At 46.0% G+C, this 17,641-nt stretch overlaps 1 protein-coding gene across 5 annotated transcripts in view; it reads left to right on the top strand.

Annotated features, from left to right (window-relative positions):
* The window catches only part of LOC101470116 (zinc fingers and homeoboxes protein 2), a 131,145-nt gene extending 120,784 nt beyond the window's left edge, over nucleotides 1-10,361 (top strand). For all 5 annotated transcript variants that reach the window (XM_004574931.5, XM_024798486.2, XM_076879700.1 and 2 more), the window contains one exon: nucleotides 4,382-10,361. The gene's annotated coding sequence lies outside the window, so the exon portion shown is untranslated. The remainder of the gene's footprint in view (nucleotides 1-4,381) is intronic.
* Nucleotides 10,362-17,641: the final 7,280 nt, after the last annotated feature.

Here is a 17,641-nt window from a genome sequence, read left to right as displayed (position 1 = left end):
GCTTCCCTCCTCGTTCTCACTCCTGTGGTCAGGACCCAGAGCTCGTGGCCATGTGCGAGGGCAGCTCAACCAGCAAAGACAGCTTCACCTTCACCACAGCCTCCATCAGTCTGCCAGTCGCCTGCTCCACTCCCCTCCACCCAGAGTGGGCACTCCACCCTTTTCCATCAGAGAGCGTGGGCCAAACCTAAACAACGACAAACGATGACATCATATGTAGAAGCTCTATAGTCAGACACTCGGGACTCTGGGTTCTCCACAAACTCCTGGAGGGAGTTTCTCCACCTTTTCACTGCTGGTTGGTTTTTCTCCACCAGCTTGTGTCTAATTTTTACCTCTTTGATGCCGAGCAGGCCGTAACGTGAGTAACATAAAAACAGCTCAGCGTGTGGACGGAAAACCAAAACTTCAGGCTGAAAGACACTAAACTGCTCTCCAGAGTTAATAGAAAACAAGAGTGGGCTGCTAAACCACTCCGAATGACAGCTTTCGGATTAAACACAGTCATTTAATCCTTTGTTCAGATGAAAATATTGATTTGGTGCTGCTCTGAATAAACTATTAGAAGCATGTTTATACTCTGACAACAGACCACAAATCACAGCCAGTGAAAAACGGTCGATATCACAGCAACAAGGAAAAAATTGCATTCTGTAATTAATCTAAAAGCAGAAATACAGACAGAAAAGCACAATTTAACACACACCAGTCAATAAAATCCAAATTTGAGACCTTGAGAGGAGAAACTGCAGCAGAAATAAACTCGACCGTTTTCCCCCGGTGCTGGTCTGAGAGCGATCGTTCGGCTTAATCAAAGCCGCCGCTCGTCAAAATAAAAAAGTCATTCAGGCGTTAAGCAAAACATACTAGAAATTAAACATATGTTCCCTTTCTCATTCTGCTGTAACCGTAAGGCCGGTCTGTTGGACAGGAGGCCAAGGTAAACGGGGGATGAAAGGGACAAATGCCTGCTGAGAAAATGAAGAATGGGAGGATGAAATGAAGCGAGGCGCGTTCACAGGTCTCAAACATGGAGAGGAGCGAGGGCTCCAAACATCGGCTCGTTTAAAGCTGCTTTCGCTCTCGCGCTCCCTCCTTTTCCATTTTACACATGAGGTTAGGGGTCAAAGGTCACATCAGCAGGATGATACTAATAAAGAGAGCTAAAGAGTGATGGCATCAACCAGATTATATTAGGGAGTCATAACGACCGACGGAACAAAAACAAATTTCTGCAGCAGCGTTAATTGATGTCCCCGGCTCATCTGTGTGTGTGTGTGTGTGTGTGTGTGTGTGTGTGCAGGAGTGTGTGTGTGTGTGTGTGTGTGTGTGTGTGTGTGTGTGTGTGTGTGTGTGTGTGTGTGTGCAGGAGTGTGTGTGCGCCCACCATCCATTGTCCTGTCTCACTAATCACAGCAGCTCCGGGCTTCATTTAATCAGTGGAGCGCGGCGTCCTGTAATAACTTATCAACAGTCGTACCTTATAGATGAAGCCTTAATTGCTGACATGCTGCAGAGCTGCTCCCTCGCTGTCATCATCATGATGCGAAACACCGAGCGGCGAGACGATCACAGTCACTCCCGGGTCGCCTTAATCTTAAAGAACATTCATTTATTTCCATTTTGTCATTTTTAATAAAAAAAGGGTTTTTTTTCTTTTCCAGTTAAAATTTCTTGATTTGAAGTTTCCTAATTACACAGCGCTCCTGATGCTGCACCACATCTGTGTTATTTTCTATTGTGGTCCCATCTGATTGGTCCATTTGAATAGGATAATCAGTTTTACCCGTCACCTGTAACGGGCTGATGGGGCTCTGTCGTCACCCCGCCGGGCGGCATCGAAGCCTCAGTTTGAGAGCGAGGCGACGCAGGGTGTTAAAGGCGATTCCACAGGTGTGTCTGCTGTGAGGCTGACGGGAGCTCGGGTCAGACGTGGCGTTTGCAGGCTGTGATTGGCCTGAAGGATGAGGCTGACTCAGGACCATGGATAAGAGTGAGTGCGAGTGTGGGTGGGGTGTGTGCTAGCTTCCAGTCTGAGGGGAAGAAGCTGTTTGTGAGTGTGTGGGAGTGAGACCTGATTGACCTGAGGCGGAGTCCAGAGGGCAGCAGGTCAAACAGGTGGTGGGCGGGATCGATGAGTTTTAGTCTCCAGCAGTTCTTGGTTAACACGTCCGCGGTTTGTCAGCCTGACGGCAGAGCGTCAGGTGAGGAGCCGGACCAGGAGCGTGTTTGTCGGGGATTCTGACCTTCACTGTGATTTCTGCCACCATTGTGGGTTTAACAGTACGAGCCTCAAACACCAGCTCAGGGTTCAGACTTCGCTATGACATCCACAGAGTTTTGTGAGAAGGCAATCTCCTCCTTGGTATTACCTGGCTTAATAACATACCAGGTGTCTAACAAAACACGGCCATCTTCCATCTGGAGAAGACGCTCACTAGAGACGGTGTAAGCTGCGGTGTTTGCAGGGACGTGCTGAACAAAAGCAGTTTTCTGGACTGGCAGCAACACGCGAACACGCGGATAAGTTTCCCCAGTTTCACTGAACGTTGGGGATCTGTGAGCGCTCAGAGGAACATCAGGCTGTCGTTTTCCTGCTGAAGGTTCTGAGCGGTCTTTGAAAGAGGCAGCTTCCTACAGCTAAACCACTGACACTCACCAATTATTTCTCAAGCTAGTTATTAAAACAGACACGCGTCTTTATTCAACAGTCATGGGTGTAAAATTCACTGTAGTCATTTCTTCTGTCCCTGGACTCAACAAAGCTCCTCGGCTTCAACCAGCAACAGGAGACGAGTTCGAGTCACAGTTCAACCTGGTTCAACCTGCACTCAGTTATGTTCTCTGTGCAGAACATGTGGAGCGTCTGTCTCTGCAGATGTTTTTGTCTCGTTTGTGTCGCGTTTGTTTCTTTGTAGCTGTTTCTTGTGTCTCTGTAGCAGCTGTGCAGTACTCGTCTTAGCGCCTGACTCTTTTTTTGTGTCTTTGCAGTTGTTTGTTTTCTCTTTGTCGCTGCATCTGTGAGCCTGCTCTAACCTGTGTTTTGTGGTTGTTTTTCATCTTTTTGTAGTCAGTTTGTGTCTTTTTAAGGAACTTTTAGGTGAAGCTCAGAGGGCCCTGACTCTGGGCCTGACTCAGTAACACGCTGTTTGCGTATGTGAGGGTAATACAGTTTTGTTGTGGCTTGTCAGCTGGTGTTGTGATTAAACAGCTGATTGAGCAGCTGTTTGCAGCTGAAGAAGACATTCAGCAGTTTGTCCTCTTTGACTCGAGACCTGATGGATGAATCTGTGTCGAGCTCAGAGGAGCTTAAACGGAAGCCGCAGTGATGTTCGCGTTCTTTCAGTCTTTATTTAAAGTCTCCACAAACACAGCGAGCACACTGATCAGACACTGTGGGAACTCTGGTTGCGTACGGTCCTGTGATGCAGCAGCTCGTAGCTCGACCTGAAGCGGTGGCTCAGTCTCTCACAGCACGGCGGGGACTCTTCTTCACAGCGTTGCTTCAGGTTATTGAGGTTTCGTGTTTGCACAGCTCCGTGAAGGTCCAGCCTCTCGGTCAGGCTGCACTTTGCAGCACCTTTTGTGTGATCCAGGTCAGCCCAGGCTTTATCTGTGGGTTTGACTCTAGAGGACTTTGGAGAGCACCTCACGGTCCACTCGGTGACTGTGAGGTGCTCAAATCATCAGCTGATCAGTGCTGACAGCTGGTGAAGAGGCTTTCTCCTGGCAACGAGCCACAGCTACTCAGTCCTTTCATATCTGTAAGGTCATGAACTTTAACCTTTAAGCTGCTAACCGAGGCCCGTAGAGTGACCGCAGGGTGAATTTGCTGGGATGTCCACCCAGGTGAAAACTGCGACACCTGAATGTCCTGCAGACTGAAACCGTTTGCACAGAGCAGCTCAGACCTGCTGACGATCAGTTACTCGATACTGTTTGACGAGCAGCAGCTGGCTCCGCCTGACGGCGGGAGTTTAGCCACAGGTCACCTGCTGCTGACGAGCCGCTCTCTGTCCCACGATACAAAACTGTGTTTGTAATCACAGCGACCGCCGGCCTCGTTTAATCTTCGGCACAGTTTTCCTCTTACACAGATTAAGCGAGCGCGCCGCGGCCGCTGAGGTCTGCCGCTGTTCTCTCACAGCGTGTCCCAGTTCCCGGCGGCACCGGGCGGCCTGGAACGCCAACTCGGGATCAACGACTGCTTTTTAATCCCCCGCGCTCGCTGCTCTCTGCCTCTTTTTGTTTGGCTTTGTTTTCATTTTTTGCCGAGAATCATCCGAGTTCTTGTGACACTGACATTTGTGCCGCCGAACATTTGACAGATTTTAATGTGTTTTTTACCCTCCTCCCCCCTCCTCTCCTCTGTCCATTTCAGGTGTGAATAAGATTCGCCTCCATCGCCTCCGCCTCCGCCACCGCCGCTGCTGCTGGAAACAGAAGAGGAGAAAACATGAAGAATGGAGCAACAAAAGAAGAGTTTCTCGATTATCTAATTTTTTTTTCCCTGTTCTTGTGTTTTCAGATTTTTTTGGTTTTTGTTTTTAATCTCTTGATTGTCGCATCCCGGCTCACGCACAACATCCTCCTCCGTCACGCCGTCAGCGACCTGGAGCGACCGCGGTGTAGATGTGATGCTCGCACACAAAAGCACGAGTTTGAACACGACAGAGCCGCTGCTGCGCTTTGCTGTGGGCTGCACCCAAATTGAAATCTGAAGAGCGCGAGGAGAAATTCAGGGTCACGATCTGTGAAGATAATTGAAACCCCCCCACCCCACACCCCCACCTTTACAGTGGATTTCAAACTGCTGCTTTCAGTTTTACAGTAGTATTATAACACAACACCGTCGCACAGGCGTCCTGCAGAGTGCCGTAAACAGAGTCGGACCCTTTAAATGTGTTTTGTCTTCAGGGGGACAAAATTCAAACATTCCCTCAAAGAAGTGAAGTGGATCACTTCCACTCCCCCCGAGAATAAATCCACAAACGAGCTGGAAAACAAAGCAAGTTTAAGTGAACCGCAACAACAAACATGCCTGAAAAAAACAACTCGTGTCCCTTCAAACCAAACCTCAGTAGGATTCGTTTATTAATTCCTCAGCGCACGCTTTGGGTGAATTAAAGGAACAATTAGTATTTCGCTCGTGCAGCATATCAGGATTTATTCCAGTCGTTCTTCGTCCTTGTCACAGCCGTCCGCCTGCATCATTATGCAACTCTTTATTTTTCCACCTAAGTCGGAGGAAGTCACCAGAATGTTTTATTCAGAGTGTTTTCTCTTCTTTTAAATGATTGTTAAACGTATTTATTGAATTGCCGAGCTGCAGCTGGAGCCGTTAACTGCCAGTTTTCAGCCTTTACGTTGGCTCAGCGCTGCATTGTGAGACGAGCGAGTCCTTCAGCGCCACAGAAACTTTCTATATTTACTTCCTTTTGTTGTTTTTCCACTGGAGTGTGGAGTTGTCAGCAGCACCGTATTAAAAGCTGCTTTGGTCGGCGTGACGGCGCACGAGGCTTTGTTCACGCGCAAGTGGACGAGTTTATTCATGTTTTCCATTTTCCTCAGATTGGTTGGTGCGTGAGAAACGATTCGCCGGCTAAAGGAACGCTGCGTGACTCAGTCTGAGTGCCGAGGAAATTTTTTTATCCAATGTTAGAAATTAAAAGAAAACATTTCTGTTAATCGAGCTCCAACATACATGTTAAATTTATAACTGTTAGACTTCAGTGGATCCTTCTCATTTCACGTTTTCATTAACAACACCTCTGAAATATGTTCCTGAGTTTAACCTTGAGGAACTTTTTTGTCCAATCAAATGGCCTGTTACTTCACTTCCTCACGGCTTTAGGGGAATCACCTCTGTTACAAACTATAAAGACTTTAGTTTTCATTGTTGGACTCTACAGCTCCTCCCCTTTAAGGGAAAGTTCTCCTGATTGGCTGCTCCTTATAGCGGGAAATTAGTAAGGTGGGCAGGATTGTCTCCTTTCTATGACATCACACAGACCCAAGGGTAGAAAAAGCTGTTCAGTGTTATTCATATAGCACCAACCGTCCCCTTGCAAAGTAAAGACCTACAATACTACAGAGAACCCCAACAATCAGACGACCCCTGTGAGCAGCACTCTGGCAACAGCGGGAAGGAAAAACTTCCTTTTAACAGGAAGAAACCTCCAGCAGAACCAGGCTCAGGGAGGGGCGGGGCCATCTGTAGCGTCACAAACGCCGTATTTTACAGAGTTAAAGGCGGGACTGACGGACGTGGCCGAGGCGGTGTTGTGTGTGACCCGTGTTGCCGTGGAGACGAACCGGAGCACTGAATGTGTGCCTGCAGCAGCAGTACAGACCGACAGGGTGGATTTAAAACAAACAAACAAACAAGAAAAAAAACGAACAAAAACGCCGAGTGCCAAAGCTGGGATCTGCTGCATTCTCACTACACATAACATAAGGGTTCTTCTTCGTGTCGTTGTAAATAGGATATATATGTTTGTTTGTTTGTTTGTTTTTCCTGTATTGCTACAGATTTGTAAAATTTTGCGGGAAAAATTTTGTTACATTTTGTAAAATGGGAGCAACTCGTCCCCCCAAAATCCTCCTGGTTTTCTTTTTCCTTTAAAAAAAAAAAACCTCTCTCGGCTTTTTTTTTTGGTTTATTTTTGTTGGACTTTTAAAAAAAAATCTAGTGCCAGCAGTGTGTGCGTGAACACTTTTCCTTTTTTTGTTCTTGGTGGGGTTTTTTGCTCTTTCCCATCTCTCTCTCCTCGTTTTGTACTGAACCGGAGTGGAACCACTACAAAAAAAGGAAAAACAAGGAAAAGAAGAAAAAAAAAGACGGACCAGTTGGCAATACTTCAGTCATTTGTTCATCTCACCGGCACTGGACTTCCGCCCGCCACTTCCCCGCTGAGAGGAGAGGAGAGGTGGGAGGGAGAGGAGGGAGGAAGAGGGGGGACTTCGCTTCACATCAAATCAGATTTAAAAAACAAAACGGAGAAAAAAAAAGCACCTTTGGACATTTTTCCTTTTTTTTACTGTGCTGAAGTGAAGTCAAGTGCTATTATTATTATATTATTATATTATTATTATTGTAGCCACTGTCTGGAACCCTTTTTTTTGAAGAAAAGCAAAGGAAAAAAACAAAAAGAAACTTAAGCCAATCTGCACTTCTCGTTCCGACGAACATGCTTGTATGACCAAGTGACTGTCGTGGATCTTTGTTTTCAAACCCGATAAGGAACAAACTGAGTATAAAAACAAAAAAAACAGTCGAGAGACTTGAAACGGTGGCAAACGCAGAAGGATTCAACGGTAACGATCACGCAACTTACAAACTCGACAGTAAAAACCTGCAATCAAGACTCACGCTGCCTGAATCATACTTTGATCTTTCTCTCTGTTTCTATCCCTCCTCCTTTTCGCCGTCTCGCTCGTCTCTCCTCGCTTTCTTTCATTTTTCACCGTTTCCCTTCGTTTTTCTCTCCCTCTCTCTCTTTGTCGTCCTGCACACCATCATACACACCTGTAATAAACAAAAACAGACAAAAAAAAGATAAATAGCCTTTTATTCGATACATTACTACATGTTGGCTTGGTAGGATTAGTTGAAACTAGTTCCATTCCTACAAAAAAGAATAATAGTAAAAAACAAAATATGAGCTTTTTTATGTATTGCTTCTGCCGCTGTAGTGTCCTGGTCAGATTTAAAGATGATAAGACTACATATATCTGAAATACTGTATTTACAAATGCATACCAGGGCTGGCCTCAACGACACGACGGCAGGGGGAGGTTTCCAACTCCGTCCGCGGGGCGGCCGGTCGAGCTGTCGGGGGTTTGGCGGTAGCTCCGACCGCTCGTCCGAGGTGGTTAAAATGCTTCTTTGTTTGCTCGAAGTCTTCGCAGTTCTTTAAACTTGTAGCGTTCAGCAGCACTGAAGCTCTCGCCGCACAGCTGCAGGGCCTAACAGGAGTGCTGGCAGCGCGGCGGAGAGCGCCTCCTGGTGGACGCTCAGCCTTAGCACGCTTCCAAGAGAGTTTTATTTTTGCAAGTGTATAGTTTTAATTGAATATTTTTCTGATGAATGATTGAATGTAATTGCTTTGGGGAGGAAAGTGGGTTTACTGTCTGAATGTTGAAAGAGGAGGGAACCGAGCACACTGGCACCAAAGCAAAGGCGGTCCTGCAGAAGTTAAACATGATCGTGTGGGAACTAAATTTGCTCGAACGCTTCCGCTATCCCAGACCGGTGCCTCGAGCAAACCTTTGGCCTCAGTGACGTTTGACACGCCACAAGTTCTACTGTAGTCTACTTTCAACTCTATTAAGCTTTTTTATTTTGTTGATTAAAATATTTTTGGCCAACTTTTCCACATAAATTTGCACTTTTTACCTTCAAAGGGACGAAGAGCGATCTTGTCCCGTTTTTATGTGAATGTGTAAGATGCTAAAACCAAGGATCAAAATAGCTGTTAGCTAAATCACGAACTTGTGCTAATTACAATTGTTAATTTAAAAATCTAAATGTAGTTCACTACGAGTACCAAAGTACCGGGATGGAGTCGCTTGTAATGGAAATCAGGACCACCAGTTGATTTTTAGCCAATAAGAGAAGGCTACATCAGCGATACTGGTGATGTCATTCTGGCTTGCTAATAGCAGCAACTTTAATTTTGCTGCAGCTAGCACAACAATCATGGTTCACTTTTGCAGTTTGATTCATAAAAAATCCAGATAAAAAATTAAAGCACCTCTAAAATAAGCCTTAAAAAGCCTTTGAAGCTAACTGACGGCTTGTAGGTTAGCGGTCTTAAAGAGGTTTGTCTCAAATTTATGCTAGTTTATTTTTAGCGCACACTGACGAGTGGCGGTGTGCAGCACCCAGGTGGCTTGTAAATGTACGTAATCGACAATCGCGATTAAATGTTGCAATCGTCGTTTCCTGTGAGCGTAAACTTGGGGAAAACTGCCCCGGTCACAACGAGGGGACGAACAAACCACACAAAGCGGCGCGCAGTGCGACCGGTGTGCTCCGTCCTTCCTTCGTTTAAACTTGCTCCGTTGTATCGTGGCGAGCGCCTGGTTTCCTCAAAAAAGCTTTTTATGCAGCGACAGTCAAGTTTTGAAGAGCAGCGAGGTTCAGATGTTGGCGGGGTGGGGGGACGACGTCGAGGCTGAACTCCTTTACCTTCCCTGAAGTTCGCTCTGATGATGGCTCTGTTGTTTTCTGTTTACCGGTTTCAAGCACAAAAGTTAAAGAGCAATGCAGTCTTCTGGTTTTCTTTGATATATTTCCACCTCTGAAATATTGATATTGCATCAGAGTTGCAGAACTAGATTTTCTGAACTAGACTCTGGACTTTGAGCACGTCATTCCTGCTATCAGAGCAAATCTGCGCTCTGATCCAGACTCTGTTGTCGAGCAAACTTCAAGGGTGTTTATCCGTCCTCAGTCTCCAGCTGTCCTCAGTTTTGAAATTCAAGTCGCTGTCACATGTGAACCAAGAATGAAAAAGTAGAAAATAGGCTGTAGAGAGCTGATATCTTCTTCATTTGACTGCTTTTTCAGCTCACTTCAGAAGCTCAGCGAAGGAATTTTAAGACGTGAGACAATCAAGACGTGACTTCTGCAAAAGTACTTTAGTTTCAGAGAAACCTTCCGCTGTTCGACAAGTTGAATCAGATCCAGTTTCTGGAAGTTTTGCGTATGCAAATCATCAAACTCACTGCATTCTTTCAAGCTGTGTTTTTAAATCTTGGTTCACGTGTGAAAAGAAGTCAAATGAAGGGATAAGTGCTCCAACGCTCCTGCAAAAAAATGCACAAAAAAATTGTAATCAACCGAGAAAAAAAGACTTTACAAAGCCAAGCATCACTTTTGGGAAAACCAGGTGCTCTGATTGTGTTTTTAAGGGGAGTTGAGGCCAGCCCTGCTTCATAACTGAGGTTCTGCTTCTTCTACTACTGCTACTATCTAACAACAACCCTGGGCACAAAAACAGGCCTGAACACTTTCAAATCCTCCAGCACTCGAGGCGCGTTCGATTTTTAACTTCACATACCAGCATCTTTGAACCCAAACTGATTTGGAGCACCAGCTTGTTTTTGTTTCGTCCTCGACGCCACAAAGACGCTTCCCTTCCCGGCCCAAACGCGAACTCGTCCTGACTCAGCTGGGTTCGTGGGCTGGCGGCGTCTCTGGGGTCCGTCGGGTTAAAAGAAAATAAGAGCCATGAATATTTTTTTTTTTGCGTTGTTTGAAAAGCATTCGAGCTCTGTTTCTGTCGCCCAGGCCAGCAAAACAACCTGTTGATGTCTGCTGTATTTCAATAAAACACAGCCTTTTTCAAAGGGTACACCCTGTTCTCACTGTGTCTGTGTGATGTGGTCTGAATGCAGCAAACAGCGGCGCACGTGCATCATATGGACGCTGCATTCTGCTCTGACTCACCTGATTGTGAAATCCTGACAGCTTTACAACAAAACAGAGGGAGAAATGGTCTGCAGCCACTTCAGAGAAGGGCCGATGGCGTGGAAAAGCTCCAGCGTTTCACATAATCTCTGGTGTTTGCACACACACACACACACACACACACACACAAAGTCCTTTTATTTCAGCTTCACAGGCAACATCAGCGCCCTGCCAAGTGTCCGAAAAACAGTATTTATTAGTCCAGATCATTAGGGCCGCTTGATTATGGCCTAAAATCAAGATTATTTTTGTACAACAAATTAATATAATTAATATAATTACGCCTGAGCCACATGGCACGCCCCTGGTAACCTCTGGTTGCTAGGTAAAAATGCGCATTACTGGACCGGTTGGTGAGTGGTTGCTGGAGGTTGCACCATGAGGCATCGTCGTCGTCGCTAACAGGTTGGCTGTGGACGACTGCAAACGCTCACGAGCCGCAGTGACGAGACTAGAGAACATTTGCATGCAAACTTGAACCTGCACCTTTTAAAATTAGTTCACCACAGCGTGAGGCACGACTCTTACTTTGAAGGCCGGTCTGCGTTTCCGGTTTGTGTCGCACTTTTGTTTGCAGCAACGATTCCCCAACTAGTTGCAGAATACACTCTTTTCCATATTTTACCCTCGTTACTGGTGGTTGCCAGATGGTTGCCTGCGACTGTGAAGCCTTACTTTTTAAAACGTATCTTTAATCGAGGAGTTTGTTGAACTTTGAATTGAACCGGTCTTCAGTGGTGAGCTAGCTGGTAGGGCCTAGCACCGCGACTGAACAGAAGCTGCAGTTCCTCTAGTGGCCACTTGAGGCTGGCACTAAAAGTCAGTGCTCACAGTTTCAAACTGTCCTAAAAGGAAGCGCTCAGGCTTGCTGGTAAGCAGCTGTCTTATTCTGCCTTTGCTAGGCCTCAGTAACAGTGCTGAGCATGGACGCATACACACAACGGATTTAACTCCATCTAGTTTAGTATTTGCAGAAATGACTTTTTTATAAGGGGTTGTTTATAATGTTTTGGGTTCTTAAATCAAAATAAGCTACTTTGATATGCATAATGAAACTGTGACAGTCTCTCGTCTTTCAGCAGGTTTTAGGAGACGCTGGCTCTAAGTTCCCCGTATACCTTTGTCTCAGTCGGCCTACGCATGCTGACAGAACGGTTTTTCTCTGATTTATTTTCAGTTTTTTGGTAATAAACGTAACAAAAATACATATTTACCTCTATAATTGTATAAACAAAAACACAGTGTAATGTAAAAGCTGGGCTGGTGTGTTTAAATAATGCTTGGGGGTTACAGAGGGGCCCAAAGTGTCCATCAAACCACCAGCAGTCTGAACCAAAAAGACTTTTATATACTGCATGAGTAATTTTAAGTCTTCTACAGGAAACAAAGAAAAAAACAAACGATATTAAATTAAATTTACTTCCAGTATGATGATTTTGTTTCCAGTAAAAACCAGACTTACCTTTTATTCTGGTGTTTACCTGTGTGTGTAGGTAAACATAATCACATTATAAGTTCAAATAAAAAAACTCCCGTTCAATTACAGAGGAATTACGTCCTGACCTGCAGTCGAATCACGAAGCGTTACCGAATCCTGATCTGGTGAAGTCACGTGACCGCTCTGCGCGGATGCAGGAAAACGGTTTGAGCAGAGAAATGTCGGCGGCCTTGAAACGGTCGAGGCCTGATTCAGGGCGGCGTCTCCCGCCTGCTTAGCATTTCCACCGCGCTCATTGTGGATGTTCTCCACGTCGCAGAGCCCATCCCAGGCAAGCTGTAATATCTGGTCGGTATTCTCAAAGGATATCACGGCGCTGGTGTTAATTTAAGATAAGCTCTGCCTTTGGAATCACAATGAGAATGAAGGGGGCTGTAAAAATAAAAATTAAACCTGAATAAGAATAAAGGTGAGGAATCACATTTCGGCCTGATAGCGGCGCGCAGCGGATTGAAAGCTGCCGTGGCCTCGGAGCGCTCGCCGTGTCGAAGTGTGCAGTTTGTGTGCCTAAATATTCGTACCGTGCCGTGAGTGTTTGGCTTTCCAGCTCGTTTTTTCAGCAGATAAATCGAAGAGACGAACATTTCTACAGAAAAGACTTTTTTGTGTCTGATGCTGCATTTAGGCCCCGTGGGAAACCGGTTAAATATGAAGTCTCTACTTGAAACACTGGTGTTACTGGCTTCGCAGCAGTAAATACGGCTTGAAGATCAAACCTTGAAAAGAAATATTGTATCGCTTCATGCAAAAGAAAGATTGTTATCATATATACTGTTTATTGTATGTTAACATTAAAGTGTCACAGGTGAGTGGTGTGTCAGATTAGAGGCGGTAATGAGCACAGCACTTGGCGTCATAAACCATCTCTGAGCCCATGAAAGGCTCATTCGCTGAAATGACTGAAGCGTGCTGCTACGGTTTAGCAGACGCTTCCTCGGTATTAACTTTTTGCACTTGTGCAGATGAGCTAAAGCATGTCCTCATTATAAACATAAAACAAACGCGCGCTGTTGCGTCTCTTTGGAATATATTTTCTCTGTTATGTAAATTTTTGTTGCTGGGGAAAATGTTACACAGTACAGCACAAACTGGAGAATTCATCTCACATGACTCACGAACCGCCTGGAGCTGTTTGATCACTGCAAAACGTCTTCCTGTCAGCTTTATTTGCATACCACCACTTCACACAACGGTCACCTCAAGGTGGTTGGATGAAGATCCGATTGGGCAGAAATCCCAACAGTCAGGTGATTCCTGACTGGTAACAGTGGGGAGGAAGAACTCCTTTTTAACTGGAGGAAACCTTCAGCAGAACTAGGCTCTGCGACCGGATCGAGGGTGAATGAGAAGAGTGAAGGCTATAAGGAGACGCCGTATAAACAGTCAGTGCATCATGGGAAAGCCCCAGAACCCTGGTCCTGTAAGAGGGAGGGTTCAGGGTCACCTGATCCAGCCCTAACTATATGCTTTAGCAAAAAGGAAAGTTTGAAGCCTAATCTTGAAAGTAGAGATAGTGTCTGTCTCCTGAATCCAAACTGGAAGCTGGTTCCACAGAAGAGGGGCCTGAAAACTGAAGGCTCTGCCTCCCATTCTACTTTTAAATACTCTAGGAACAACAAGTAGGCCTGCAGAGCGAGAGCGAAGTGCTCTAATAGGGTGATATGGTACTACAAGGTCATTAAGATAAGATGGGGCCTGATTATTTAAGACCTTGTATGTGAGGAGCAGGATTTTGAATTCTGGATTTAACAGGAAGCCAAAACAGGAGAAATCTGCTCTCTTTCTAGATGAACAAAAGCAGTTGTACGTGTTTATCCGGGTCATAAATGACCTCACAGAGTCCTCACACTCTGATAGCCGCCCGTTCCAAGTATCTGGCTATCTGGAGGGTTTTAAGCAAAAACTTTACTTTAGTCTGAGTGAACATGAATGCATTTAAACAGGAGTCAGAGGTGCGCTCTTTAACATCCACAGAGTCACTGGCGACTCATTAAGGGTGGCTTTTGCTTCAGCCACAGGCTAAAGAGGAAAATATTCAGAAATGAGAGGTTTCTGTCAAAGCAGAGGTGCTACATCCAGAGGAACCGTCGAGGTGGTCAGGCTCCGGGCACGTCTCCTGGGAAGAAGTGCTCTGGGCACGTCCTGCCAGGAGGCGGCCCCGGGCCAGGCCCAGGAAACGCCAGAGAAAGTCCTACGTGCGAATACGACAGAGTCCTCACAGAAGGGCTGGAGGAGGTGATGGAGGTCTGGGTATCTCTGCTTCAACTGCTGCAGCTACAACCTGACCTGGATGGGAAGAAGATGGATGAAGGCGTGAATGACAGCCGAGCCGGACCCCGGACCCTGATGGGTCGAATGCGGCGTTGTGGATCTGTGTTCAGGTTTATCAGCATCTGTTAAAGAAATGAAATATTCAACAAGATATTTGTAAAAAGTGACTAAAGTAAAATATTAATGTCTCAAAATAGAGGTGTGAAGACTGTTGTGGGTTAGTTTCCATTCAGATTTTATTTTTTATTCTGTCTTTACAACTGCAGCTCACAGGTAAGGTGGGCTGCTCGAGCTGCCCCCCCGCCACGAAACCTGCCGAGGGAGCGTGGACTCCAGAGGCCTCGCTTCCTTCAGCTTCCCCAACGAGGCCGCTCAGCAGCCGGGTGTGATTGTACTCTGCAGCTCCCAGGTGTGATCAAGTGTAAGTGTGTGAATGTGAATCGAGGTGTTGTTGAGAAACAGAACACGGGCTCGGAAAAGCTTCCCGGCATGAATTTAAAAAAACCAAAGAGCGGGGAAAAGCTCCAGCGAGGTCTCCTGTGAGAAGTCTCTGTCTACATTCCCTAAACTCCAGGGATTTAAAGCGGCTTGTGTATCTTTGAAAATGTTCCAGCGCTGCCCCAGCTGTGCCGCGGTGTACAGTGAGCATCACATGTCTGAGTCCTGAAGTCCTTCGAAATATAAAGCGAGTTGGCACCTCACCGGCCAGGAAAACCAAGGCTTGGGGGGAACGCCGTTACGTAATGCGCCCGTCTTCGCTGGCCGCTCTACGACGCGGACGCGCGCAGCACATGACCTCAGATTCTCAGAAAGTCTTATGCAATTCGTCATTGTGTAATTTGGCCTTTTAACGCTACCGTTCAGCCTGTAATTGGGTGCTGCTTCTCGTTTGCATCACTGCTGCTCTGAGAGTCCTGCTCGTATTGTAAGGCCTTCGTTCCCAGCAGCCGCCCGCCTCCGCGAGATATTTTACAGCTGCAAAAATCCGTTTTTTATTTCAGTTGAACCTGAATCCAAAGGGCAAACATGAGTCCACGTATGAATCACGGCAGCTTGATTTGTTTTTGAAATTCCTCCACAGACACTGAAAGAGTAATTTGTACTCGAGAAGCCGAACGCGGCGCCGTGTGGATGTGAAGCGGGAATAAAAACGCAGTCAAAGGTAGGTGTTGATCTCTCCACTCTTATTAGCAGGGACGGAGCCCCCTCCTCGGCTCCCAGTGGGTCCACACTCTGTGCAGAATAACAATCAGACGCTTTATTGATCCTTGTGGAGAAAATCTTTTTGGGCATCTTCCACACGGAGGTCAGAGGTCAGCCTCGGCAGCCACACAGCCGGTAAAGATTCGGCCTCGTTTTGCCGGCTGTATTTTACACGATTGCCGCATCTTAATTCACAGCAGGATCCTCGGGAAGTCGCTGCACACACAAGTGCAACCTTTACACGACCCGGACTCTTTCACACGCCGAAACCCACAGGTGTGTTTATCAGGTTCCTGTGTTCCAGGTAAATATACAGCCCTTAACAACCATCTAATACTGCGCAGGTCACCGTGCCAACAGCTCCGACCTATCAGGCTCCACTAAACATCTGTGAGCGGCCGAGCCTCGATTCAGTAACGATGCTCAATCGAACTGAGATCTCAGGAACTTCGAGTCTGCAAGTCTCAAACTCTTCTGAAGTCTAACCTGAGAAGGTTACGGAGGATCAGAGTTAACCCTAAACCTAATTTAACCCCTAATCCCGGGGTGTGGATTTGTTTTAGCTACATGCTGGGAAGGCAAAAGGACACATTAAGATGTGACATTTCAAAGTCTCACACTCACGGGACATTTTATTGGGTAATAATAATAGATTTTATTTATAGGCACCTTTCAAGACACCCAAAGATGTCTAAACTAAATGTCAAAATCACAGTGTGCATAAAATGAGAAAACAGCACAGAATTAAAAAGTCAACAACACAAAATCAAATCAGCTGATCTTAAAAAGGATCACTTACTAGGATAAACCTCACCAGGACCGGGTCTGACCCGTTATTCCTTCAGAACGTCTCCTTAGCCTTCATGGCGCAGACTTAACAAGGTGTAGGAAACATCAGAGGTTTTGTTCCATGTTGACATGACAGCGTCACACAGCTGCTACAGATGTGTCTGCTGCATCCATGTTGAACCCACATCCCAAAGGTGCTCTGAGGGGCTGAGATCTGTGACCATGGAGCCTGTTGTGAACTCAGCATCACGTTCAGTTTGAGATGATTTCACAGTCAGAGCAGCCGATATTCTTCCTGTCTGAGCTGACAGGACGGGCACTTGGAGCGGTCTTCTGCTGCTGAAGCACCTGGTTGCGCATTCGTTTGGAGTGGAGGGCCCACTCCTGAAGACCTTCTATGACTCTGTTGTGGCTTCTGCTATCTTTTATGGCGTGGTCTGCTGGGGTGGCAGCATCTCTGCTGGGGACAGGAAGAGACTGAACAGGGTGATCCGAAGGGCCAGCTCTGTTCTAGGATGCCCTCTGGACCCAGTGGAGGTGGTGAGTGACAGGAGAACGGCGGCTAAGCTGTCATCCCTGATGGACAACATCTCCCACCCCATGCAGCAGACTGTGACAGCACTGAGCAGCTCCTTCAGTGGGAGACTGCGGCACCCACGGTGTGGGACGGAGAGATTTCGCAGGTCTTTCCTCCCCACTGCTGTCAGACTCCATAATAAAGACTTTAACTGAACAAACACACACATCCACACATGTGCAATAACACTAAGTGCAATAATCCTTTCTGTCATCGTTGTATTTTTACTCAGTTGTATATAGTATTTGTATTTGTATTCTATTCTTATCTTATTGTATATTTATTTTATTTTATTCTACTGTATATAGTATTTCATTTTATTCTATTCTGTACAGCTGTGTACTGTATTTATTCTTATTGTATTCTAATTTTTGCCTCATAACTTTTGCACTGTCCACTTCCTGCTGTGACAAAACAAATTTCCCACGTGTGGGACTAATAAAGGTTATCTTATCTTATCTTATCTTATCTTATCTTATCTTATCTTATTCAGGTTGTGTTGATCATGTCTACATCTACTGAGTTGCTGCTGTCATCAAATACTTGCTTGAGCAGTTGAGCCATTACTCCAACTGTTGCTGTTGCTGTGGTGGTTAGAAGGTAAGAATGACTCCTGCGTGAGGAGGTCTTGAGCTCCTTGTCCTGTTCCTCAGCCCTCTGAGGTCGAGCCCGTCGCTCAGTTAAAATTACTCTGAAACCAAACCTTACATGGTGACAATAAAAGATCAAAATCTTTGACGCGTGTTCCTCAGAATTACTGACAATATTTTTGTCCCATGATTGCAGAGAGAAAAATATGGTGACGGTTTTCTTCCACGGGCCTGGA

Source organism: Maylandia zebra, linkage group LG22 (genome assembly GCF_041146795.1).
Source record: "Maylandia zebra isolate NMK-2024a linkage group LG22, Mzebra_GT3a, whole genome shotgun sequence".
Taxonomy (NCBI): domain Eukaryota; kingdom Metazoa; phylum Chordata; class Actinopteri; order Cichliformes; family Cichlidae; genus Maylandia; species Maylandia zebra.
Note: the sequence above shows the minus strand (reverse complement) of the source record. Positions and strands in the feature narration are given on the sequence as shown.